Genomic DNA, 26,737 nt, shown 5'->3' with positions numbered 1-26,737 from the left:
CTCTCTCTCTCTTTCTGTCTTTCAGCCAAACGAGTGGCGGGCTTTCATTTCTGGAACTGGAAGGACTAATCAAAAGATCAAAGGAAAACGGTACGGATGTAAAACAGAGTTAATCTTCAGGTTTTTATTGCCATTATTACTATTATTATTGTTGTTGTTACACAGCACAAAAAGCGCGCCTTGCTCGAAATTTCACCACTTTCCGTATACATATATACATATATATATATATATATATATATATTTGTATGTGTGTGTGTGGATATTATTTTTAACTGCCACTGCCCTCGAGAATCAAGCGTGAAATCGACGTGTAAAACAAGGGGTGGAAAATCTCCACGTGTATACACATATGTAACGTATATTTACACACATCGTACAGACGTGTGTAATAAAGGGGTTTGTAGCAGAGGCGCAGAGATTGCTGATCACCGCACTGAATATTTTTTACCTCGGCTGTTTTTTATTTTTTGTTTTTTTTTTTGTTTTTTTTTTCCTCCTCACTCTCTCCGTCCATTTATTTGCGCGATTCGATTTCCTAGTTTTTGTCGACGATTTCTCTTCACCTTTGTTCTTTTTCAGTTTTCCTTGTTCTTTATTTTTTCACACACGCGCAACGTAGCTACAGGTACGCGGAATCGAACAAGGGCTACGCTTACAAATTTTTTTTTTTTATTGATTTCTATTTTAGGTATGTTTTTAATTTTTTTTCTGTTTCTTTTTTTTTTTTTTTCACCACATTAGCGTCCGCGGCATAGAATTATTTTCACATCAGGTTTTCTTACGAGTAGTTTTTTTTTTTTCTCTACCCTTTGTTTCTCTTTAGTTTTTTTTTTTTTTTTTTTTTTTTCGTATCATAAATTAGGTTCAGGTACTTGCGTTATAGAAGGGCTAAGAAAAATACAAAAACAAGAGGAAAAAAAAAATAAGACAAAGAAAAAACAATTCACGAAACGGATGATGATTCGTGCGGTTAAGCACATTTGTTTACGATATATACATAACGTGAGAATGAAGATACAACTTTGTCGGTATAATGCAATAAAACCATAGGTTATATTATTGTTAATGATGGCGAGTTAACGTTTCTGAGGGCCACTGATCGTAAGATTCTTTCTCTGTTTGGATCACGCGATTTGTGCACGATGTGTAACGTATGACGTACGTATGTATATGTGTGTATATATGCATAAATATTTTTTTTTATTTCTTTTCTTCCTTTATATTCCGCCCCCTGACTTTGCGCGAAACACGCGCAACTCTATTCGCGAAATCTGCATCGTTGTCTCGGAATCGATTTGCATACATCGTTCACGGAACGAAAATCGCCACGTCATACAATACCAATGAATACACGACGTAGGTGATACGTGTATGTATGTATGTAGGTATAGGTGTTGTACTAATTTATGTACTCTAAATATGTGTCTATATAAATACAATATTTATCGTAGGGAAAAAAAAGAGAACAAAGAGCGTAGACGTGAAATTCGATGTATGATCTACGCGCACACGCGTATATATACCGGGAGAATCTCTTGAAAGTTGAAAACGAACCGCGCACGCGCGAGTTTTATCGGCTGTTCGCGCAGGCTGGCCAACCCGAGTTTTCAGCCGTCAAACTCTTTCCGCCGGCAACGTGGTTCCTACGAATTTTCGAGGTTAGGATCTCGAACAATCGAGACGGCGACTCGGAAAGGTTTCGGAAGCATTTGTCGTCGGGGCGGAAAGTCGATTCTTCGAAGAACGGTCGGAACTCGACGCTTACGCTCTTTGAAAATTCAAACGCAGACATTTTGCGTAGGTTGGCCCGCCTGCGTCGCGGACAAGAATATCGCCGCGGGAACGTTTCGCCGACCAATGAGATTTAATTATTCGGCGCGTGCGCGGTTCATTTTCAAGTTTTAAGAGATTCTTCCGGTATATACTCATTACTTACGTATAAACGTTGAAAGCGATGTATACAACAGCTTGTTTACGCTTGACGTTTAATCACAGCGAGAATACATGCGTATGTATATGTGTACATACATATATATATATATACCTGTAAATATACGTACCACATAATACGTATGTATATGTATATATACGTATATGTATACGTATATAGACACGTGTAACGTTTATACGACGTCGGTTTGTTTTCCCACGTTAAGCAAACATTTAACCAACCGCATTACCCACTAATCCGTCCGTCAATTACATAGTTAACGAGGCTCCCAAAATTATTTCACGTCATTGTAACGCGTTCAAGTATCCGCATATTGCGTATAACAGCGTTTTTTTTTTTTTCATACTCGTGGGATAATTTTTGCCACAAATTTGTTTCAGCTCGTGCTCTATTTTTTTTTTTTTTTTTGTTCACTTCCCGAGAAAATTAAAAAAAAAGACCGAAAAATAAAACACCCGACAGTATTGTTAATAATAATATTATTCACATACACAGTCAAAAGTGATTCGGATATCCATTTTTTTTTTTGTTTTGTTTTTTTTATCACATCTGTTTATCAATTCTTTTTTTATCAATTTCATCCATCTTTATATTATGTATAAAATTTTGTACCGCGTGTTGGCTTTGTTACAAAGACAGGGTATAATTTTGCAGGTTTAGTTGTATATTATATAAATTATTACGCGTATATATACATCGAAACTGTAATAACGTTGATGTCGGACACGCCTTACAGCGTTATACAGACTATAAGTATACGTACATAATTACATATTATACCATATTTATAGGTATGTATAAAAAAATGCCAACCGCTTGCAGGATAATCTCGTGAAACGATCTGACCGTTTTCGCTTTCCCTGTGCCGAGTGTCGTCTTTTCCTCTTTTAAAATCCTTCCAACTTTCTTCTTCTTCTTCTTCTTCTTCTTCTTCTTTTGCTTTTATTCTCATCCGTATTCACGTGGTATGTATGCGTGTAACGAAGGACCGATTGCACGATTTTCAAGCATATATTTATACCACGTGGCACGAAGAATAACAATTTTCCTTCCGTAACTACACAATGTCGCTTCGTTTAGCGAAGAGAACGGAGGGTGAAAAGTAAATATACTGAGAAAAAAAAGTAAACGAAGAAGAAGGGGGGGGAAAAAAAAAAAAACACGACTTCCGGTCTTTTCGTTTATTAATTTATGCCAATTGTACGTATAACGTTAAGATATATTATTCTCAACTTCCGGGAGGGGAAAACAATAATATATATATATATATATATATATATAATGACGGTAAAAAATTACGACGATTACGATTTACAAAAAAAAAAAAAAACAATCCATCGTACTCGATAAATCGGAAAAGAATAATCGATTCTTTTTCGACATTCTCAGACTAGGAATTGTAATTTCATAAGTTTCGCCGTAAAGCAATCGCAGCGCTAATTTCTCTCCTCGGTGTGATTGGTACAGACGTGTATATATGTATATATATATATATATATATATATATGTATAGGCAATCACAATGCCTAGTCGTGGTTAAGTCTCCGGAACGAATCGGACCGATTCTCTCGGGACATTTTTAGGATTGCGGCCTGATTATTTCGCATTACGGTTGAATAGCGCTGACCTTTCGATGTTTGATGATGGTAAAAGAGAAGAAAAAAAAAAGAAAAGACGTTGTTTCGACGTATATGTATAAAAATAACTAATGTAAGATGTGGAAAATGTTGAAATTTTATCTCGTCAAGGTAGAGTTGAATATTTCGGTGTTGTCATTTTATTTATTTATTTATTTATTTATTTTTTTTTTGTCAATATAAATATCACACGATGAGATTTCGTTTTTCTTTGTTTGTTTATTTTCTCTTTTATTCAACTTTTTTTTTTTATATATTGTAATACATATTATAGTATCGTACATGAAACGCAGAGGCGACGAGTTGATCCCGAACTTTTTTTTCTTACACCCAGTGGGAACGAGAATTTATGACAGTTGAGACGGAATTTTTTTCATCCCACGCGTCGCAAATATTCATTTTTTAAATTATTCAATTTAAAACTTGTAGAAGTACACGATTTTTCTCACTATACGTAGTTTACGAAACTCATTTCTAGTTTCAAAATTATACGTATACATGTATACATGATTTTTTTACGAATACGTGAATTCTCAAGTATAAGTATTAATCGTAATTATTACGCCTGTAATAATACAACGATTGTTCCGAGGTAATCATTTATCGATGCGCGGTGAATAACGGGAAGGAAAGCGAGGGAGGGAAAAGGGAAGGAAGAACAAAAAAAAAAAAAGAAAACAAACAAAGTTTGAGGAACTTTTTTTTTACGCGCACCAGCGTTTAATATTAATATATATATATATATATATATATATATATATATATATATATATATATATATATATGTATATATATGCCTTTTCAATTAGCAGGGAGAATTATTCGAAAGGAATTAATATCGGAACTTCCTGGCCGTACGTTTAGCAATTAATAAACCGCAAATGAAAATATTTTCTCAACGACCCTCGATTTTTATTTTAATTTTCCTCAACCTGTTGTTATGATGAAATTAGAAAGAAAAATTTTTTTTTTAATTGTTATGTAACCCAATGCGAGGTAGGAGAAGAATTCACTATATACCATAATATACGACTTGATTTTCAAGACACAAACTTACGGAATTTGAGAAAGAGAAACAATATACTGAAAATTGGCTTGCAATTTACGGTTTGTTTTAAGAAAATTTTTTATCATCGTTGCATAACATCGACGAATCATTATATTCATTTTCTGTCCATGAAATTCCCGTTTTTCTTTATATTTCTCACAGCTTCAATTTTGTCTTGACGAAAATTTTCGATCATGTTTAATTAAATTTATTTTGTTTTAAATACGAATTTACAAATATTATACAAAATTTTCGTCAAAGTCAATTTTTCATATTATTACCGTTTAGATACATTTTATACAGTTCAATTATGCCAAAAAAAAAAAAAATAATTATTTTTTTCTAGTAAGGCGTTACACATTAACGAATGAAATTTACGTTTTGTTTGTAACTAAACTTAACGTCGATTTTAAATTTTCTTTGGCTAAAATTTCGACTAAATTTATTACATATAATTAATAAATATCCGTTCAAGGAACAATCAATCATTTCTCAATTATCGCACAAAGTTCTGCCGATCTTATTCTTTTTTTTTTTTTTCTTCCGTCATCAGTCGTCGAGAATTTCCTCGTATAATTCTCGAGTTTCTAAAACTTCCGCCACGACACCCTAATTAATACATCGTTTTACCTCGCGATGTTTGTTTATAATGTATACGTATAAATATATGTATACATATACTTTGGTATATTATAATAATATAGCTTTATATTACGCGGCAGAACGACACGCGAACTGATTAACGTTCTCCTAACGATACAAGTGAAACGTTTTTGACGTAACTTGGAAACGTGTTCAACTTTTGTAATATATTAATAACGTAGAGAATTTATTTTTCAATTTATACTTCTACATGTACAGCATTAAATTTTCGAATTTTCACAGACATCGAATATCGGGTAAATTACCACGAAATTTTGAGTCGATAGAATTCTAAATGTACATCGTTCGAATAATAAATCTGACGTTCGGTCGATGTGAAAGATTTTTTTTAACAAATTTTTCACCACCCGTTCCAACCATTGAACTCTTGACTCGAGAGAAGATGAATTAAAAGAAGCTAAATTTTGATTGATAGAACAATTTCACATTTTTAAAAAGAAATCGATCGAGGTGCGTTCAACGAAATTTTTAGTCGTGTCGATCACACGTTTATTTGATGAAAAATTCACATTATTGGAATGAACTCGCGACGTGTTATCCTGAACAAATTTACAGTCGGCATGATCGTTAAAAAGGTTTCATTCAATTCTGTATTAATTTGTGAAAAGTATTTTGTTGAACTAAGTAAGTATTGCTGTCACCGCAATTGACTAATGTAGCATTTGATTGAATAAAACGAATTCTATCGGTTGAGAAAAATAAAAAAATTTCGATGGGTACAGTGTTGAAAAATTTCCAAGCATTTGAATTAAATCGAACATATTTTCTAACCAAATATTATACGCAAAACGTATTTAACAATAAGTATTAAAATAAAAAAAAAACAAATGTCGGAACAACTCGATGGAAACTTTTCATTTCTGATTTAGTTTCGTTTTTCTTTCTTTTTCTTTTTTTTTTCTTCTTTTGTTTTGCTACTTTTATCTTCTCCTTACTTCTCTTCCTTTTATACTTCTTCATCGACCATATCGTATTTTATTACCCTAGAAATTTTCGAAAAAGGACCCAAGGGCGAAATATCCCCCCGCGGATACCAATGAAATGATTTTCTTGCGGCAGGAGGAGGGAAAATAACCGGGTTCCTTTTATTTCATCCCTTTCTCTCTTCCCGCATCCTATTTCCTCTGGATATCTCCTTTCATTTCTTGTTTCTCCTCCTCCTCCTCCTCCTCCTCTTCTTTTTTACATCTTATATCGGAAAAAGTGCGGACTCTCGAAGAAGAAACTCTTTGTAATGGGGACGATTGTATATCTGTATGCGGTATAAGATGCAACTCCTTTGAACGATGAAAATAAATATCGAACTTTGAAATTCGACCTTTTCTCTCCACGACTTTCATATATATATATATATATATATATATACACATACATTTGTATGCTTGAGGTACGAATCGAGGAAAATACACTGAGAAGAAACTTTGTTAACCTTGATATTATTCAAAGCTAAAGAAATCGACCATCCGTAAAGACATTTAAAATATAGATATGAAAAATAAAAGAAAGAAATTGAAAATAGACAGGTCTATATAATCATAAAAAATTATCCATTGTAAAGAAAAATCTGAAAAAATTCAGGACGGCTTTTTTGCGATCGGAGAATCGTATAAAAAATCCTTGAGCATATCAAAAATGGTGTCGGGGGGGGGGGGGAATCATTGGTCGAGTTGACGTATGGGATCCTCCCCACGTACAGATGCTATACGTACATTCCGGGAGAATCTCTTGAAAGTTGAAAACGAACCGCGCACGCGCGAGTTTTATCGGCTCTTCGCGCAAGCTGGCCAACCCGAGTTTTCAGCCGTCAAACTCTTTCCGCCGGCGACGTGGTTCCTACGAATTTTCGAGGTTAGGATCTCGAACAATCGAGACGGCGACTCGGAAAGGTTTCGGAAGCATTTGTCGTCGGGGCGGAAAGTCGATTCTTCGAAGAACGGTCGGAACTCGACGCTTACGCTCTTTGAAAATTCAAACGCAGACGTTTTGCGTAGGTTGGCCCGCCTGCGTCGCGGACAAGAATATCGCCGCGGGAACGTTTCGCCGACCAATGAGATTTGATCATTCGGCGCACGCGCGGTTCATTTTCAAGTTTCAAGAGATTCTCCCGGTATATTTATACAAGAATACACACGCATATAAAGGATGCTTTAGCTTTTGGTGGTCGAAAAGATAAGGAGAAGGGGAAGAGAAGTAGAAACGCTGCCCGCAGGAAAGGTCAACGACACTTTCTTCCTTTATTTCTCGCTCTCTCTCTCTCTCTCTCTCTTTCGTCCCTTCAATTTTTCCTCCCTTTTTCTCTCAGTCACGCGTCACGTACGATCTCGCGGCGAGACCCGTACCCCGAAAGATTTATCACCATGGAACCCGGACGCATCGTTTATATTTAAACATCACACTTCTTCCGCGGCCATAGCGCGTTTTTCCTCCCTACATGTGTGTGCACGCATCTTTTCCCTGCCGCAACATCGTCATCACCATTATCATCATCGTACTCGACGTGTAGCGTATCAAGATTATTATTCACTTTCGGGGGTTTCTCGCCGAGGGAATGACGCGGTTTCAACCTCAATTTTCGGAAGGTTCACCCTTATTTTTTTTTTCTTGCCTCTCCTCTTCCGTTTTCATATCCTCGGAAGATTTTGCAATGATAATAATAATAATGGTGAAGAAAAAAATTGGCGAAGAAAAGATCGTTTCACCCGCGGTTCGAGAAATATTTTGAGAATGGACGAATGGATTTCAACCAAAATTGGTACCGTATTTACGGATCTATAATCACGAGTCTCAAGCAAGGTCAGATTTGCGAAATTTAAATTTGGCGTATTCGATAAACTGAAGAAACAAAACTCAACACATTTGGATTTTGATGAATATTGGTACTCGTCGGTTTGTTGGGTGGTTGATCACGAATCTGAAGTCGGATTGCGAAATCCAAAATGACGATTCAATACGGCGGAAAAAAATCTAAAAATATTCCAATTTCGGTAGAAATTGGTAGACGGAGGTTTTTTGGGTCACCGATAACGAATCCAAGGTCAGACTTGCAAAATTTTGTAACGATGGATCTATTACAGTGGTCAAAAATAACGAAAAAACTTTATATCTTCATGTAACACGGTATCCGAGGGCTTTGAAATCGTTAATCCGGAATCTGAAGTTGTAGTCGGAAATTCGAATCGGATATTATTCTTTTTCTCTCTCTATAAACTTGGAACCTGCGGTGTGAGAACGGAGGGTTCGAAGGCTGGCTCATTGCCAGTGCAAAACTGATTCTTTTTGGTTTTTGCAGTGGGGAATTTTCAATTGCTCGTCGTTTTCTCTTATCATTCTCTCACGTATCATATTTACAGTCGTATGTTCGTACGAAGTTTCGACGATTGATTGCTCTATGTCAGTTATAATTAATTAGCGTCGTTATACCGCACACACGTCGAACATACCTGGGTCCGCATCGCGGACCGATGATAATTATCGACAGGAAATTAAGGGCACCGGATGTCAGACCATTCGCTTCGTTATCAGCGCCGAGCCGACGCTGGCTAATTCATATTTCACCCAACTTTTATTCCTATAACTAATTGAAGTTTGCTTCACAGTAGATTACGTACCAAGGGAGTAATCGACTTTTATTCCTCTGTCAAGTTTAGGACTTTATTCCCGACTCAACTTTGGCCCTATTATTGAATAAAAAGTCTTTTACTTTTACGTGTAAACGTGCGCTGTCAGTATGAAAATAGTGTTATTATTGAAGGTTTGTAATAATACACGTATATGTTGGTCAAAATAGAAACTGAAGAGAGAATACCAGGAAAGGTGAAAAATTAATTTGCGGGAAATATGACCTCATATTTGCCACGACGTGTTTATTTATCGTTTATTTATACGAAACGCGGCGAGGAATTCATTTGCCAATGTAAAATAATTATATATATATATATATCTGATATAGTATATAATACTATGCATATTATATACACATGTATACACGTATTTTATACTTCCCGGCATCAATTAATTATTTTTAACAATTTGTTCAATTACCTCTTGCGGTTTTGATAATTGATTAAACTCCTCGGTATATATATATAATACATAATTAATATGCATGATATATTAATATCGTATAATTACTGTGCTGTGAGTGTAAATTTTGTGATTGACACGTGTGTTTAGTTTGCATTCTGTTTTTTTCTTACCATGAATCGTTCAAAATTTTTACACAAAAGCACAATGATATACGCGTGTTATATAATTTATTGAGAAGTCCTTAAATAACTTTTGAAAAAGTAGATTTATCGCAAAATGATGAAGAGGCCTTTTTCGTAGAGAGAGAGAGAGAGAGAGAGTTCGATTCCCTTAAAAAAATACGTTCCGGTCTGAGATTTTTTTTTTTTCTGTTTTTAGAAAACAAATTAACACTTTCCCGCGTCATTGATACGGGAAATATAAAATCGCTATGACGCATCTCTAAATATTGATATTAAGAGCTGAAACTTGGACAGTATCCTTTTCTCGTAATTTGGAACAATATTTTTGTCCTGAATTTCGAAAAGAAAAAAAAAAAAAAACAGCTTACCAAGAATGACGCGAAGACAGGATGGAAACGCGAACGTCAACGAAATTCGACTTTTTTTGACACTTAAATCCTTTCTTTTTTTTTTTCGAACACTTCCGTTCTTCCATCTAGTTTTACGAAACTCGGTGAATTATCACTCTTTTCTTCTTCCTCTTCCGACCGTTGCAGTTGGTAAAAAAAACCGTGCATTTATTTCGTAAAAATTGTATCATCCAAGCAACTTTTTAACGGTGTGTAAATTTTTAAATTTTATTACGCAACTCGAGAGAGACACGCTACTTGTTTCATGCCGATACCCTGTACACATTATGTATATCCACACACACACACACACACCCATAAGTATCGAGGTTGCCCGCGTTTCAATTTAGTTACATCGTCGAAACCGTGTAACGCGATCTCGCGCCGAGTGATAACACGATACGTATGATATACATATATATGTATATAATATATACAATATACGTACAATACATACATATATATATATATATACGTATGTATAATACGTACATACATTTACACATACTACAGCCATATTGATTTTCTTATTCCCTTATCTTCTTTGCGGTATTTATCCTTTCTCTCTCTCTCTCTCGCTCCCTCTCTTTTATCGGCAAGGGGGATGGCATCGGTATATAATACCTCTCTTATGTCCGATCATACCCGATCAAATTGGATTTTCTCGTACGATAGAATTTTCGACGCACCCTCTCGGGGTTATATTTTTCTACAATCTTATCGTACCGCGTATGCGTATACTGTTTATACATGTATATACCTATACATACTTGTATTTCTTGTCACATTAAATTAAAAAAAAAAAAAAACAAACAAACAAACAAAGCTAACAATAACCGTCATTCTTCCGATTCGCAAATTGAAAGAGAAAACTAATCGATGAAACGAGAGAAAGAGGCGAGGGGGGGGGGGGGGGGGGGGAGATCCTGGATGCGAGGAGAAATTGCGGCGAAAATTTGTATTTCGGTTATAAATAATTATATCCGGGAGAACGGTCAATTTCTTTCTTACACATAATTATCGATTTTCCCAGGCTGCGTTGCGTAGTCGTGAATGCCTATGGAATTAATGCAATCTAATCGCGAGGTTCACTTCGTTATTGCACGCGCGGTGGGATGAGTGAGCGGTGGAATTTTTTCTTTTTTTTTTTTTTTTTTTTTTTTTCGCGGATGGTGTAACATCGATTATCCGATCAACCGGACAGAGGGATGCGATACGTGCTTGGGATGATGTTATTCTTTATACGCCTTGCGTGTGTGCTTTCTTGTTTTTTTTTTTTTTTTTTTTTTTCCAATCCTTCCATCCTCTCTTTTCTCGACGAGAAAGACGCGCAATTCGATTTTTATTAAACTCCGACGATATAAATAATACAAATGTGGAAATTATCTGTACAAAAGTTGAAAAACAATTTTAAATACAATAGCTTAAATAGTTTGAGGATAGACGGGTATATCATGTATGTACCGCATACTGTACAGTTTTTATGTAACAAAGTAACCATAGGTCACGGTTAGCGTGAGCTTTACCAATGCAAAGGAAATCCTCTCCTACAAATACATATATATATATATATTAGGGTATAACACGTGCTTGGTTACTCAAACTTTTCCGTTATGTACAAACTTATCATACATAAATATATATATATATATATATATATACATATGTTGCGGGGTTTGGTACGTTGAAGAAGAATTTTTGAAAATAAAAAAACTAAAACGTACGCAAAATTGCGCCGCATTGTGCGTTGTTTTTTTTAATTTCCCTTTTTTTTTATTATCATTCTTCAACGCAAACTTGAAACGCGCAAATTGCAAATTGCAAGGAGTCACTCAACGGTCGGAAGTTTGGCTAGCGGTGAGGAAGGATGTACCCACGTACTTGACAAGCAAATTAGGTATGAGAGAAAACTTGGCAATCCTGTGCCGCCTTCGGTGAAATTGAATGAAATTTACGCGATAATCTTCTACTGTTACAGCGGAGTGAAGTTTTCCCGGTAAAACATGTCGTGTGTAACATAAATAATAAATTAGTTTTTTTGTTTTTTTTTTATTTTTATACGTTATTATTATTCGTTAGACTTTTGCGATGTAAAGTCATTCCTTTTTGTAACTACGTAGACTATATATATATATATATATACCCTCGGAAAAAGTAAGTGTATAAAAATTGAAAAAAAATTATAGCAAAAAGTTTAATTCCAACGTTATAACCTTGAGGCTGGACGTACGGATACGCGTGCTTGGAAATGAAAATTTTAACACCGTCTGGAAGAGATTTTTATGGGACGTTTTTTTTTTTTTTTTTTTTTCATCATCTCTACGGTACACTTCGCGTATAGACAATGCATTGCATGTAGTAAAGATTAATTTTTGAAGTAACTTTTGCGCCAATGTGGAAAGAAAAATGTTGCAGATTTTACACGTCCTGTGGTTAATATACGAACGCGGTACTTTTTCGGAGTTGAGAGTTTTTTTTTTTGTTTTTTGGGCACAGCTTGGACCGTTTAAAATCATAACTATTTTTAGGAGTTATTTTTTATATTTTTTTTCTTATTGTAGAAAACGAAAACACTCGGAGAAATTTGAGTTTCAGGGCTTTGTTATTTATAGTTTCGGCAACGTTTTGAAAATTTTTCATTGAATTTAATATCAATCGACTCGAAACTTTTACGCAATATTCAAAGCTTGTTTATCGATCAGAGATCGTGTCTAGATTTTGCCAAGTTCGTGCCCAAAAATTTTGTAATTTTTTTCTCTTTTTTTTTTTCTCTACCATTATTTGAAAAAAACTTCTATCCTACTAAATCTACGTAACATTTTACCGGCTTGTTCAACGACTCACCTGAATTTAATTTCTCTATCTATTCACACGAAATCCTTGTGAATTCCTCGTCCTTTTCAATCATCCGCCTCGAATAGACGGCAGGTACCAACAGCTTCCCAGCTGCATCCGGTACCTCAAAGTCATCCCGGTTTGTTTGCGAACAATCGCATGATTAGCGATCTGCTTTTTTATTCATCTTCTAATTTTCTTTATTCCTTTTCTTTTTTTCCCCCCTCTCTCTCTCTCTTTCTCTCTCTCTCTCTTTCTCTCTTTCTCTCTCTCTCTCTCTCTCTCTCTCTCTCTCTCTCTCTCTCTCTCTCTCTTTCTATTCCGTCGCAACGTTCTATCGATGATTGGATTATACCACGCGTGTGTATAATTTGTACTCTGCGACGAGGTTATTTTACTCCGCTCGATTGTGGTTCTCAAGATATTTAGCCTGGAACAGAAAAATCAAAATACAAAAAAACAGTTAAAACGTATTGCGTGCAACGTTCTCATTTCGCTGTTACACATATATATGTAATATACATATGTACATGATTTTATAACTCCGGGCATTAAATGAGAAGACGAAAAAAGGTAATCAAACCTTGTGATTCGTCGTGCAGTTATTTTGCATTTAACGGTGAAAACGATTCTTTCGGAACGAGTTCCTGTCAATTATTAATCGCATTATTATTATTATTATTATTATTATTATTACACACTACAGATTTCCGTGTAAAAACAATTATTAACCGTATAAATATAGAACGAAAGGTACAAAAAAAGGAACATTGAAATTGTCATCAACGAGAATTAACATATAATTGTAATTATATGTATAAAATTTCTATTTTAATAACGATATTTTAGTGCCAGGTTAAACCTTTTTATTGTAAATTTTATTCCTCTCGTTCGTTTCCCCGAATAATTTTTTTTTTTTTTTTTTAACAGAGCCTGTAATACGCGTAAATTATCATCGTGGGAATTGTATTCGTCGTTGTAAGATATTCACGGTTTCGTGACACGTAAATACGATACGTAAATTGGGCAGCGTGAGCTTCTCCTTGACTTTTGCGCGTGTTAAATTTTAAGGCAATTCAACAATATCCCGCGACCGATTCTCCTCGTCCCTCCTCTTCGTTCGTTACATACGTCCTTACATATTATACACACACACACACACACACACATATATATATATATATATACATGAGTGTATAATAAATACGGTGTATAAGCTTCAACCCGGCTAACCCTCTGTAGTATATAATAATACTCGTAGATGGGTATATAGTTGTGTATACCCCGTATGTACTCGTCGTTGTTGAAATCTCGCGAGGCGAGCTGTAGCTCTGCAAATTCCCTGGACAAATATTGTACCTGCTCCTTCAAGAAGGAGAGAGTATGACGGAGAAAAAGGGAAAAGACAAAGAACAAAAAGAAAAAAAAAAAAAAAAAAACTTTTAGGGAGAGGAGGAGGAGGAGGAGGAGGAGGAGGAGGAGGAGGAGGAGAGGAAAAAAAATTGTTCGATGTAAGAGAAACGTAGAATGATCTGAATTTTGTATCTTATACGGAGAGACAGAGAGAGAGAGAGAGAAAGAGAGAACGAATTAATGATGATTTATAAGCAAATATTGTTTAAGCAACGTTCGATGTAAGTTTTCAATAATTTCAGAGTCGTAATTACGTGACCGTATATTTTACATAATTGATTGCAATGTTCAATAGAAGAGATTGTAAGAAAAGTTGTTGCTGTGCGGGTGAGAAAAATGATCACGGTAAAGAAGTGACTGATTATTAGGTGGCAAAAAAACAGACGTACATGTATAAATGTAAAGAGAAAGAGAGAGAGAGAGAGAGAGTAAAAATACGTGGTGGACATTTTGTTATTTTTTTTTTTTTTTCCATCACAATCCGAACATGAAGAAATATTTACAACATAAATATGAAAGTGAAAATTTTGAATTCCATATTTCGGCTCTTTTTTTTCTTTGTATAATTAAGGAGAAATACACACCGTGTAAGAAAAGAAGGAGAGATAGAGACAAATTTGTACAATAATATACAAAAATCTACGCGGTGGAAAAAAATTTAACCAAGCACAATGTAGGTATTTTTGCATTTGGTCCGGAGATGGGAGAAGAAAAGAGGCACGATTCGAATCTCAGGTGAGCGCATTGATGTGTGTTGTATGATAACAGTGGCCGAAGAGACTTTCTTAGATAAGAAATATAAGGAAAGAGGCGATACGAGGGCCGAGGGGAGAATTGTAGTAAAATGAAACGGAGAACTTTGAACGTACGTAAAACGTAAACGTGAAGGGGAGAGCGTAAAAACCGTCGAAATCACGTTTCTACGATCTCTATGCGTTATAATAACCGCTCGGATTATTCCGCGGTGTGCAGGTCATCTTTCTTGGCTGCGTGGGGGAGGAGAAAATTAGATCTGTGTGTGTGTGTGTGTGTGTACATGGGGCGTTCCACGCCAACTCGGTGAACGGTTGACATTGACTTTTTTTTTTTTATTTCACCGAGGATTTTTCCTACCTTAGTACGAACCCTGAACTTTGTACGAAAACCGAGAAAAGTTTTTGTGACGAAAGAATATCGAACACATGTACTCGAGGAGTAGAGATCGAACTGAGATATTTGTACCGGTGAAAAGTTGACTCGAAAAATATTCTCAAGCTTTTTTTATCACGCGAATTCTTCCGTTTGAAAAATTTAGCCCTCTTCGAGAGAGAGGAAAGATGTTGGAAATTGTTTGCCGTGGGTATCGACTACGGGAAAATTGATTTCGCGACGTTTGTTTCAGTTTACATTTTTCATTTCAACGAGGTGAAAAATATATTTCTGTAATCATTATTGTATTTAACAGGAACGGATGTTTCATGCGGTGGCAAAAAATTGAAGCGGAAATCGCGGAACGAATGAAAAGAGAGCGAGAAGCTATTCAGGCGTCGTTGTAATAAATAGCCAAGCTATCGTTACGCTGTATCGCACGATACCTATTTTTAATACCAAGTGCAATCCTCACATATCAATTTCAAATTCTACACATATCGTCCGATATACAACGCGTGCGTATATTGCAAATACCTAGACGCGAGTTGCATAAATCTTTGATCTGTAAGTTTGTACGCGCGTATATTATGCGTAGCTAGTAAATTATATCATACATTACCGATATTTGCGCGTTTCAAACGTGCCGGAATGCGTTTTATTCCACGCGATTATACATCCGCAAAAGTACGAGACATATCGATAATTCTGTTTAGCAATTATTTTTTTTTTATTTCCATAATCCTCGTTACTATTACGAGTATAAACTACAAAGCACGCATCGTGTTATTGTCTCAATATTTCACTAGATAGAAAAATTACTGGAACACCGTGCGAAGGTCTAGATATAGAATATACATGGATAAATAATCAGCCGTGCGGTATTAAAATTAACAATACCACTGCAGAAATATTTAGAAAATCCTATTATTAATTTCATATACATACGTAATGCTGCAATCCTTACATACCAATTTCAAATTCCATACACATCGCCCGATATACGATAAGGGTAAAGACGAGTGATTAAAAAAAAAACTCCTTGGTAAAATAAACAAAAGAACTATCACGGTTAATCGTTTACCGAGTTGGCGTGGAATGCCCCTTACATGTTTGTATTAAACATCCTACATCTCGTAGATCAAGGAAAGTGGTACTCTTGAAGAAATGATGCGAAGAAAAAAAAGTTGGGGGCGGGGGGGAGAGAGAAAAATGGACTTCGACTCTGACCTCAGCCAATTTCGGTATCACGTAAGTACGAAGGAAGAAACCGGAGCTTTTCCGAAAAGAGCCGCGATCGTTGGCCGCGAAAAAACACGGCGGAAAATTCCGCGCACCTTAGAAATTGTTCGGACGTCTAGCCGGCGACGTCGTGACTGCAATAACGAGAGTCTTCGGCGTCTGTGAGGCAATTCGCCTGTAAACCAGCTCAGCTGTGCACACTGCGAAAGTGGCGGTAATAACCGTATTCCTAATGGCCGAGTCATGAACGGGGGATGAAAAAGTTGCCGACTTTTCCAACCTTCTTCTTAACTCGAGTCGAGGCTATAAAAGAACAGAGGTCGAACCGCGGGGTGAAATAGCCACGCCGGTTTTTATACGATACAACATTAATTTATACGTAAAATCGAACGGTCTTACAATTTCACATATATTTAAATACGCGTGTTGATTTTCCGAGGAAAAAAATCTTTCTCTTCTCTGTGTCGCTTGTAATTTTCTTTTCTTTTCTTTTTTTTTTTTTTGACGTTGGTTGGTATATTTGAAACTCTTTGTATCCTTGTAAACGGCTTGTTGTCGTTATTGATCGAAAATTCATCCCCCCCCCCGCCCCTATCTCGGTATTGATGAGAATATAATAGAGCGAAGTATAAAATTGCATTCAAATTTTCACGATTCTTCGAGGAAGTCTATTACTGAGGTACCAAGAGACTGAAAAACCACAGCACACCCTAAAATACAGTTTAAACGAGAGATTTTTTTTCCAAAGTTAGTTTACCTCGGTGAAAAAGTTTCGAGTGCTCTTTAAACGGTGAATTTATACCGGCGTGTATGCGTTCGCGTATTTTACACACACCGAGTCGCCAATTTCCTTGTCTGGCTGTCCGCGTGTGAGGAAAAAAAAAAAAAAAAGTAAATAAATTTATCAAATCGAATAAAATAATATTACGGTTGGGGTAAGCATTAGGGCGGTTCATTTTGTAACTTTTTTTTTCTCGTTTTTTGTTTCCTTAAGGTTTCGACTGTCGAAAAATTTGCAACGAACGGTAAATATTTTTTTTTTTTTCAGTATCCGTCAGAAATTTTTCCAGTGACGCTTTGAAAAAAAAAAAATAGGTCAAAAATGAAAATCCCTAGTAAGTTTATGCCCGAGACCGCGGAGTCTCGTACAGTCCATCATCGAACGATCGATTTGCAAAGTTTGGGAGAAAAGCTTCGCGTTGATGGTCGTAACTCGAACTCTACCTTTGTTGTACGTACGTTATACGTACATGTATAAACGTACCATACACCTATACATAAATATTACCGAAGCTCTCAATTCAAAGCGAAACAGAACACGCCGGGGAGAGAGAATCGAGGGTAGCTTTCGTTCCTCCGGACGAAGTTAAGGGCCGAATTAATGACCTGGCTTAGGTCGACGGTGGCGCGGTGAACGTGAAGAGGAGGTTGTCGCTCCTGGCGGTGGTTTTCCCCTATGTGGCAATCGGCAAAGTGTCTCCATTGTTCCTATACGTATGTAACCACCCCCTGTGCAGGGTACAAACGGCACAAAGAGAACCTCGGTACCTCGGTTATATTATACCTATACGTGTCAGAGTTCTTGGGTATACAAGTACGTCCATGTGTTCGTTCGTTTCACCCTCTGCAGCTTTCTCAACTGTTAATTTCATCCTGCAATTGCGTCACAAGGATCTCTCGAGGACCGGAAACGAACTTCCGAGGTCCTCGGAACTCCCGAACCCTTGAATGTAGACAACCTCGGATGGATAGGATGCCCCGAAATGGTCATTCATGACGGTTGATTCTGACCGTAGGTATGTGATGTTTTCGCTGAGCTACTTCACGTCGGTCGTACAACCTAGGAACGTTATACGTATGTGCTGTGTGTAACTTAGGATAGAGCCTTGGAAAGGTTATTCTTCAAATTGGAGCTGATTTCCTAGTTTATTCAGATTTTTGGTTGGATTCCATTCAACCTTTTCAGGGGCACATCAAATCTGTCGAAAGGATTTAGATGAAATTTGGTATACGGGGGTTTCTCGGATCGGTGATTACGGATTTGGATTCAAAATTTGGAAGTTCAAAATGGCGGAGCGAAATTCAAAAAGTCATTTGATTTCGGTAAAATTTGGTACTCGGGGATTTTCTAGGTCGCTGATTACGAATCTGGACTCGAAATTACAAAATTGAAAATGGTGGATCCAGTATGGCAATATCTGGTAAGTTTTGGGGTTTTGGTCCATCATAATGGATTCACCGCTTTGAATTTTCAAATTTTAAGTTCAGATCCGTAATCGGCCGTCCAAAAACTCCCCCGTATACCAAATTTCATCCAAATCCGTCCGGTATATTTGAAGTAACCCTGAAAGGGTTGAATGGGGCTATCCACCCTCTTCGGGGCACGAGTTATAGTTGAGATAAAAACTTGAAAAAATTAGGAAATTATTTTTGAATTATGCGGAGGTGATTTGAGGGGCGAGCCGGTCGATATTCAAAAATGACCTTTTGAGGGACCACCCTAACGGACCTGTACGATTCTTTAATGCGGTGGATGCCACGACTCGAATATACGCCGTAGGGATATTCAGCAGTCACGGGAAGAGGTTTCCTCCGTTGTAAAAATGGCGAACCTTTCCAAACCTCTTCTTTTCTTCGGGCTTATTTTTCCATCCGCATCCGAAGTTCCAGCCGTTGATGTTGAGAAAAAAACGTCATCCCTTAGCAGATCCTCCCTATTTCTTCCTCTTCCGCCAGCTGTTATACCACGTCGCACTTGTACCGATGGCTTTTCTCCCTCGTATCCTCGATTCTCCCGCAGAACCATACCGCGTACCCGAGGCTCTGGTAGTAAACGACTTAGAGGGCGGATGGTGAAAGGAAAAACTCGACGAATTTTCCATCCCCGTTCAACAAGATGTCAAGTATGCTTGTATCAGGTTTATCGCGGCGCTGATCGTCGAGTGCCAAACACCTTTCTTAAACAACTTGCCGTATTTATACGCGACTCCGGTGCGATCTCTTTTAACCAACGCTGTTCAACCCCCAAAAATTTAGCTCCTAGAATTCTCGCTAGACTAGCTAGCAGCCAGTCCGGGTAAATGGAAACCTTGGAGTTTCAATTTATACTTGTCCTACTTTCTCACGAGCCGAGTCTGCGTAACTATATTTCTCATCTTGCATGTCCTACTCGTGTTGTGGGTGCACAACGTAAGCAGATTTCTCAAGATTAAACGTTTTACGGATCGAACAAATAATTTATATCAATTATCCAAACCCAACAAGTTTCGACGCCGGATTTCAAGTGGTTACAATTCGTCTCCAGCCGAAACGGATCGAGTGTTTTTTTCATTTCACGCTTCGCCATTTATGCGATTTCAACCGACTGTATCTGAAATATTCCAGCGTAACGGTTTGAAAAATAGTTGATTTTCGCCATATTTTTTTTTTTTTTTTTTTATACCGTCAAATCAAAAGCACTCGCGAAGAAAGGAAAATAATAATTTTTAACCGTTTGTTTTTGTTTTATTTTTTTTTACATTTTTTCTCCTTCGCGGTTTTCTCGAAACGTGGTTTTTCATAACGTTGGACACTCTGAAAAGAAGATTTTTCAAGCTATCGGTCTCAAATTCGAACACAACATTCTTCACACCACGATCTTTATCTTGCCACGGCAACTTTTTTTCGTTGTTGAAATCTTCATATTTTTTTTTTTAAATAAAAACTGTCAAAAAAAAACGGACCAAATGCAATAAATTTTTATCAAACTGCCACCATTCCGTCAATATTTGTGTATATATAAAAAAAAAAAAAAAAAAACAAAAAAAAAAACACCTTCGCAGCAAGATAGCGGCTTTCATACCGATTAACAATATTTTTACATACTTTGCTTTGCACAATATTTATCGTTACACTTTGCCCGCCGTGGGTAACCACTTTTTTTTTTCAAAGCCATTTTCAACCTTACGAAATAAATTTAAAGAGAACAACAAATAAACGTGTAAAAACTTAATTATCTGTTCTTCGCGGGTGCTTTGATTTGACATTAAAAAAAAAATCAGACTTATCAGCCTATTTTAACCGTTAACACAAAGAAAAAAAAAAAAATCGCGGAAATCGGCAATTTTTCGAACCGTTAGACTAGATCGATCCCTGAATAAAAAGGCGAGATAACCGATTATTTGTAATTGAAAATCGCACGACGAAAAAGTAATTGATTGAAATATCGTCTTTTCGACAGTTTTCGCACACGTTTCTCTTCACGTTTTCACGTGATCGTCGGATGATCCCGTTCCAATTACGTATCAACTAAATTAGCAATTCCTCGTCTTCTCGTCGACACTTCCGGCCGGTCGACATCAGAGTCTGCGACATCCGGTAGGTGACAAGTGTAGCTGTCAAAGTATCATCGCCCACGTGTCAGTGTATAATCGAACTCGGAGTCAGTTGGACGACGTGCTTTTCTCTCCTCCTTCCATCTGTTCCTCCACGAGCTTTATACGTATCTACACACACACACACACACACTCACACACGTGTATAATACGGAGTTACGGACGGTACGTGGTCCCGCAAGCTCTTCTCCGAGCAAAGGAGCCGAGGCTGCTTCCGGTTCTTCGTCTTGTATACGTCTTCCGCACACACACACACACACACACAGAGGTAAACGTTCACCAGAGGTAAAGAGAAAGAGAGGCCGAGAGGGTCGGCTTCTCCCCTTTTTGCGCAACTACTGCTGCTGCTGCTACTGCTGCTAATTACGCGCCTTACCTCCGCCATCCTCGACTTCTAATTGCCCCATGTCGCTACCCAAATTGAATTCTTGTTCAGACCTCGAGGGGTGCATCCCTACACCGGGTTGCGAAGGTCGCCCAATTGCCAAGACGGAAACAAACCAAGAATTTGCCGAAAACGAGGAAACGCGTTGTTACAGCCACTACTTCGTTTCTTGTTATATTATTATATTATTATATTATTATATTAACCCCCGTGTGCTTGTAACCCGCGGTTCTTGACGAAGGGTATAATTGCAGTGCTTGCGGCTTTCTTTACTTTATTAATTTTCACTCTCTCTCTCTCTCTCTCCCTCTCCCTCTCCCTCGTTTCGGAAACGCAGTCAATATTTCTCGGTATACTTGTTGTTTGAATATCGGAATAAAGAGAGAGAAGTTAGAGAGAGACGGTGGCTAACGAAACAGGAAAGTTAGAGACGGATTAGGCAGTCGGCCTAGATCTTCTGGCCAGGAACGACGAGTATAACACCAGGTGAGACACTTACAGTTAATATCGAATCCGGCGACTGAAATCATTTGAGTTAAACTTCAGTCACGAAAGCAGCATCTTTGCATTATCTTTTTGCGATTCGCTCTTCGAATAATCTATGTGTTACATTTGTTACTAGGGGTCAAGGAGCCTGTCTCAAATAATAAAACAGTAAACAACATGCAAGGTGATAAAATAAATGTTAATTTATCGATAACCTCCAACGCTTTGGTTACATTTTCTTTTTTCTTTATCCTGACTCGTCATTTGAAATTCTTTTATTTTTTGTCGTATGACATATCGGTGGGAAAAAAAAAAAAAAACAAACTCAATATTTTGTGATAAGTATAGTATTATCGCTGTTAGTCACATAAAAAAGTAAATTTCTCATATTATTTCAACGTTAGTTTTGAATAAATTTTAACAGAGTTTAATTATCAAAAAATTATATCGTACGGTTTTTTTTTTTTGTTGCAGAGCATTGAATTTCCTAAAAAAAGAACTATCCAACGTTTATCTACATTGTCTCGTTGCTGAGCTAAAAAAGTACCGAAATTAATGAAATTACTATGGCGTGTTAATTAAATGGAAAATGTAAAATTGCGGTCAGGAACCATTAAACATTAACATTAAGGATTGAAATTATAACAGGCGTCTTGTTTCCTATTCCTACAACTATTAAACGTGAGTATTTGAGAAAAAAGTTACGTACATATACGTATAATCTCGAGCCTGTGCTCCAGGCCGAGCGGAAATGGCGCTTCGGGGCTCGCTTGGCCGGAAGCCAACTTTTGTTGTTGAATTTAGCATAAAAAGCAATTATACCGAGAGGTAATACGTATGTTGAGAACAGATAACCGCGGATCCAACCCCCGCGATCAGTTCCAATAATACCGCTCGATTCGTTCCGCGACTTTTCCATTTAACTCCCTGACTTTTTTCTCGTACAGCTTTCGACAGGCTGGCTGTAGCTACGTGTAATGTCTGCATGGAAGTGAGTTTCGAGGGAAAAGTTGAAAAAAAAAAGAAATAGAATAAAATTGAAAATAAAAAGATCTAGGACCGAGTTAGAACATGGATTTTAAATAAATGAAATTTTACCGACTCTCTTTTTTCCGCCACTTCTTCGATCGGAACGATACATTCGATCTGCTTTTACTTCCGCGCGGATGTGATTGACTTGACGTTAATTCGAATTTGATTTATCCTGAGGTTCTCTCGTAAGTTCCGAGTTTCACGACACGCGTGTTTGTACAATTTCCTTCTTTCCGGAATCGTCCTGTAATCGATAAACCCCAATTCCGACTAGGATAGAAGGTATTGTTCGGTTATTCCAAACCTCTATAAATATCCATATAATAGAATCTGGCTTCCGCCGGTTTCGCGCATTTATATGTAGATGATACAGCGGAGTTTATCTGTTCACCGTCATCTTCTCTCATGTATCATCTATTCATTCGTAATCTCTACACAATATCGCGCGTGTCTCTTCGATCGTACCCACCCGCCTATCTGTGTAGAAACTGGTGTACAAAGATATCTGTATTCGTAAGATAGACGATGATGTAAACCCTTTACAGTGCTGGGTATACAACACAAGCTACCCGACAGATAAGGCGTCGAGTCTCGGGGGTTGGAAGGTACGAGGACAGTCACAGTCGACGCGTATATCGGCAAAGAATGATTTATTTTCACAGTGGTGCGAGGAGGCACGTCTGGAGGAGGTGAAGTCGGAGGGAATGCGAAGAACTTGGTGGGTAATCCAAACTCTGTTTCTTTCTCTATTTTTCAGGTGCGGGCGAGAAAGCAAAAACGAAGAAGAAGAAGAAGTAGAACGCAACCTACGAGCTTACGCGGATGGTTCGTAGGTATGTACCTCATTTCGCGAAGGGGGAACGAACGCGAACCAGTCTGTCACTGTCCGCCAAAGATATCGACGTCGTGGTTAGCTCGCCGGCTCTGCTACTCTATCCTCCAGACTGACGGTGAATTTTGCCCGGGGAAATCGTATCGCTGGATTAAATGAAATATTGACAAAACAACTCGGCTCTTGTACCACGATATCACCCTTCGATCTGCTACCCATTATTTTCGTCATTCGATTCCTCGATAACAAAAGAAATCAACGAAGATGAAGAGAACGACATTGTATTCCTTCAAATAATTACACATACTATATATATATATATACATATAAGTATATAATGTACCATCATTACGCTCTTTATTCTTCTGTGATACCTCCTCATACCACGATGCGATTTGTCATCTTCCGGCTTATAATTGTTGTAGATTGAAAGACGTAGCGCAGCAATCGTCAGCGTCGTTCTTGAACCGTACGCGTCACTTGATTTTGGCATCAATGACGTCAGAAGTGCACTGGCCAATTGTACGATTTCGAAAATTTGGCGGGAAAATTTGAATCGGAGAATCAACCGAAGCGCAGGAATGATGAAATTGCGCCGTTACGGATCGGAGGATTTTACTTCGGCCAAAGCATCGTTGAGTCGGTGGTTGGATAGACGGAAGGAATGTGAATTGGGGCGAGAAACAAGGATATGTAACAATTAGACGATGGCTGCATATAATCACGTCGTCTTCCTCTTGAACGTCAATTCCCTTCGCTGCTCTTAAGAGCTGTTTATACCCACCTATACGCGTGCGATACACACAGGTACGAATCCCTGAATATCTCTACACGTACATACATGGTACTAACGGGTGGGAATGCGGTGCTGTAACAGTAGCTAGCATAACGCGTTAGGCGTATGCAGCGATACGCGATCCGAAGCCCCGTTCCTGTATAATTCCAACGTTTCCCGACAAGCAGAATTTCACCTCGCTCGGTATCCATAGTAACCGACGTCGACGACGACCACTACGACGCACGGGGTGTACCTACGTTACGTACAATACACAGTACACCTTTATTCGTGCACCTTTAGACATACGCGTGTGTGTTGTGTGTGTTTATGTACGATGTGGGAAAAGCTCCAGCCGTGGTTTTGTAATAGAAAATGGGGTAAGAGAAGCGGAAAAAAAATGAATGAATAAATTTACACGCAACGGAAACGAGAAAATGAACGAAAAAGAATGAAAGAAATGCACTCGCACCTCTCCAGTTCAACCCCAACGACGGTTGAAACCGGCTGCCGTGACGTCATGCGACGACATCGAGCCTTCTGACGTCACTATTCGCACCACAGCCAAGTTGTACACCGAACGAATCGCGGCAACGTCATCGTTTATTTATAGAAACGATTTTCTCGATCAATGAGAATTATTTCAACGAGTGTAATTATGGGGATGCAATTTCAACTGCTGTATAATACGTGGCGCCGATTTTCAAATTTCAAATCAATACTTCATTTTATAGTTTCGCGCCAAATCTAAATCTTATTCGTAATTAATCTAGAGTCATAAGACCAGTTACATTTCGACGAAGGGTTATGGGTTTCAGCAAAAACTTGAAGTGATAAAGAAATGAGAAGAGATTTACCAAATTTCACGAGGCAACGTTTTCTGCCCGCCGTTTAAAAGTTGGAATTAGTTGGAGACTTGTAAGATATCGTGACATATTTTTACCGAACACGTCAATCGATGATGCAATTGTCGTACTGTACACGTGACGAATGCTTCCATGTCGGAGTTGGATAAAATTTTCTACTTGTTCGGAAGAAAAAAAAAAAAAAAAATGAAACGAATCCAGAATAGATGGAATAAAGAGGAGATAAACGAGCTGTTTGATTCTCGTCGTGCAATAAATTGAGGTAACGGAGGAGGAGGAGGAGTACGAGTACCAGTACCAGATCATCGGTCTCGTCGGTCTCGTAGGTGTCCACGGGGACCTTTAGCTAGCGTCAACTCGTTAATCATTAATGACGTCACACGGCGCGCGTAAACCTCGTGGAAGCCTTGCGTAAACGACTCGGACATTGAGCAGAGGAGAAGCGGCGGCGCGTCGCGTCGCGTCGCGGCAGCGAGTAGCACTGTGATATGCGGGAAGCATCGGAGAGGGGCAAAGGGGCAGACTAACGGTACGAAGAGGAGAGGTAAACGGACGCCGAGAATGTCCAGGGCGAATGAATTCGGGTTATAAATTCACCCCTCGATTCATACCGTGCCCGTCGTAACACGCAGAGCCCCTCGGACGTACGCACCCGCGATAATTTCTTTACACGCGCGCGTAGGCGGAACACGTCACTCGCTTTTGCCTCAGTCCGGGAAATTTGAAGGAGAATATAATGCAGGGGCGATCGGCAGGATAAAAAATATGCGGTTTAAAATGTGGAGTTATACGATACACGGAGCATTCGAATTGCAGTCTAGTAGTAAAATAGGTACTCGCCTAGTCAGGCCGACCCAAGTTCAGGTTAGTAGACCGCAGGTAGCCACTGTAGTTTCCGTCGTTTTTTAAGACCGTCCCGTTATGGTGTAATATTCTTCCGGTGCGCGGGCGATGATCTCGACTCATTCTTCATCGGACGTAACGTGACGACGACGACGACGTTGTTGTGCTCGGATTATGCATCGCGGCATGCATGCACACCACATCGTACCGCACAATGTTGATACACGTACGCACACTGAGAGAATAACGTAGAGAGAAAGAAAGAGAGAGAGAGTGATAGAGAGAGAGAGAGAGAAAAAGAATGAGTGAACGGTCAGACAAGCACCCGCGAAATTTTCTCGTACACGCACGACACTGATAGCCGAGGACAATGCCGCTGCGCTCGTTTATCAATTTCGATTTACGCGGGGGTTCAATTATACCGTGGAGAAATTTAAATCTAGTGATATGGTTTTTTGAACGTTGATTTATTGTTTATTCGTGGGTAAACGACGCCGATGATCTTTCTTTCGCGGCGTCCACCCAGGGTCGGCCAAGTCAATTGGAACCTCGGCAGAGAACTGGCGATTACCAGACTCTGCGATGCTCACGGCGCCCGCGCCTCCGATCTCGGCGCCGACGCCGACGC

The 26,737-nt window shown here is 38.2% G+C and overlaps 1 protein-coding gene and 1 long non-coding RNA gene across 3 annotated transcripts in view; one reads left to right on the top strand and one right to left on the bottom strand.

Moving 5' to 3' along the window:
* Nucleotides 1–23,909, top strand: part of LOC138191027 (uncharacterized) — a 97,491-nt gene extending 73,582 nt beyond the window's left edge. The window contains exons 3-4 of one of the 2 annotated variants that reach the window (XR_011177262.1): nt 26–90; nt 23,551–23,909. This is a non-coding gene — a long non-coding RNA (uncharacterized lncRNA). Of the gene's footprint in view, nt 1–25; nt 91–22,235; nt 22,431–23,550 lie in introns of those variants that run through there. The other variant, XR_011177263.1, reaches the window with a different exon arrangement.
* Nucleotides 1–26,645, bottom strand: part of Hs3st-A (Heparan sulfate 3-O sulfotransferase-A) — a 50,215-nt gene extending 23,570 nt beyond the window's left edge. The window contains exons 1-2 of the mRNA XM_069136459.1: nt 26,107–26,645; nt 12,744–13,164 (exon numbers count right to left, since the gene is read on the bottom strand). The gene's annotated coding sequence lies outside the window, so the exon portion shown is untranslated. The remainder of the gene's footprint in view (nt 1–12,743; nt 13,165–26,106) is intronic.
* Nucleotides 26,646–26,737: the final 92 nt, after the last annotated feature.

Source organism: Neodiprion pinetum, chromosome 5 (genome assembly GCF_021155775.2).
Source record: "Neodiprion pinetum isolate iyNeoPine1 chromosome 5, iyNeoPine1.2, whole genome shotgun sequence".
Classification (NCBI taxonomy): Eukaryota; Metazoa; Arthropoda; class Insecta; order Hymenoptera; family Diprionidae; genus Neodiprion; species Neodiprion pinetum.
The sequence above is the reverse complement of the archived record's forward strand: the minus strand, read 5'-3'. Positions and strand labels throughout refer to the sequence as shown.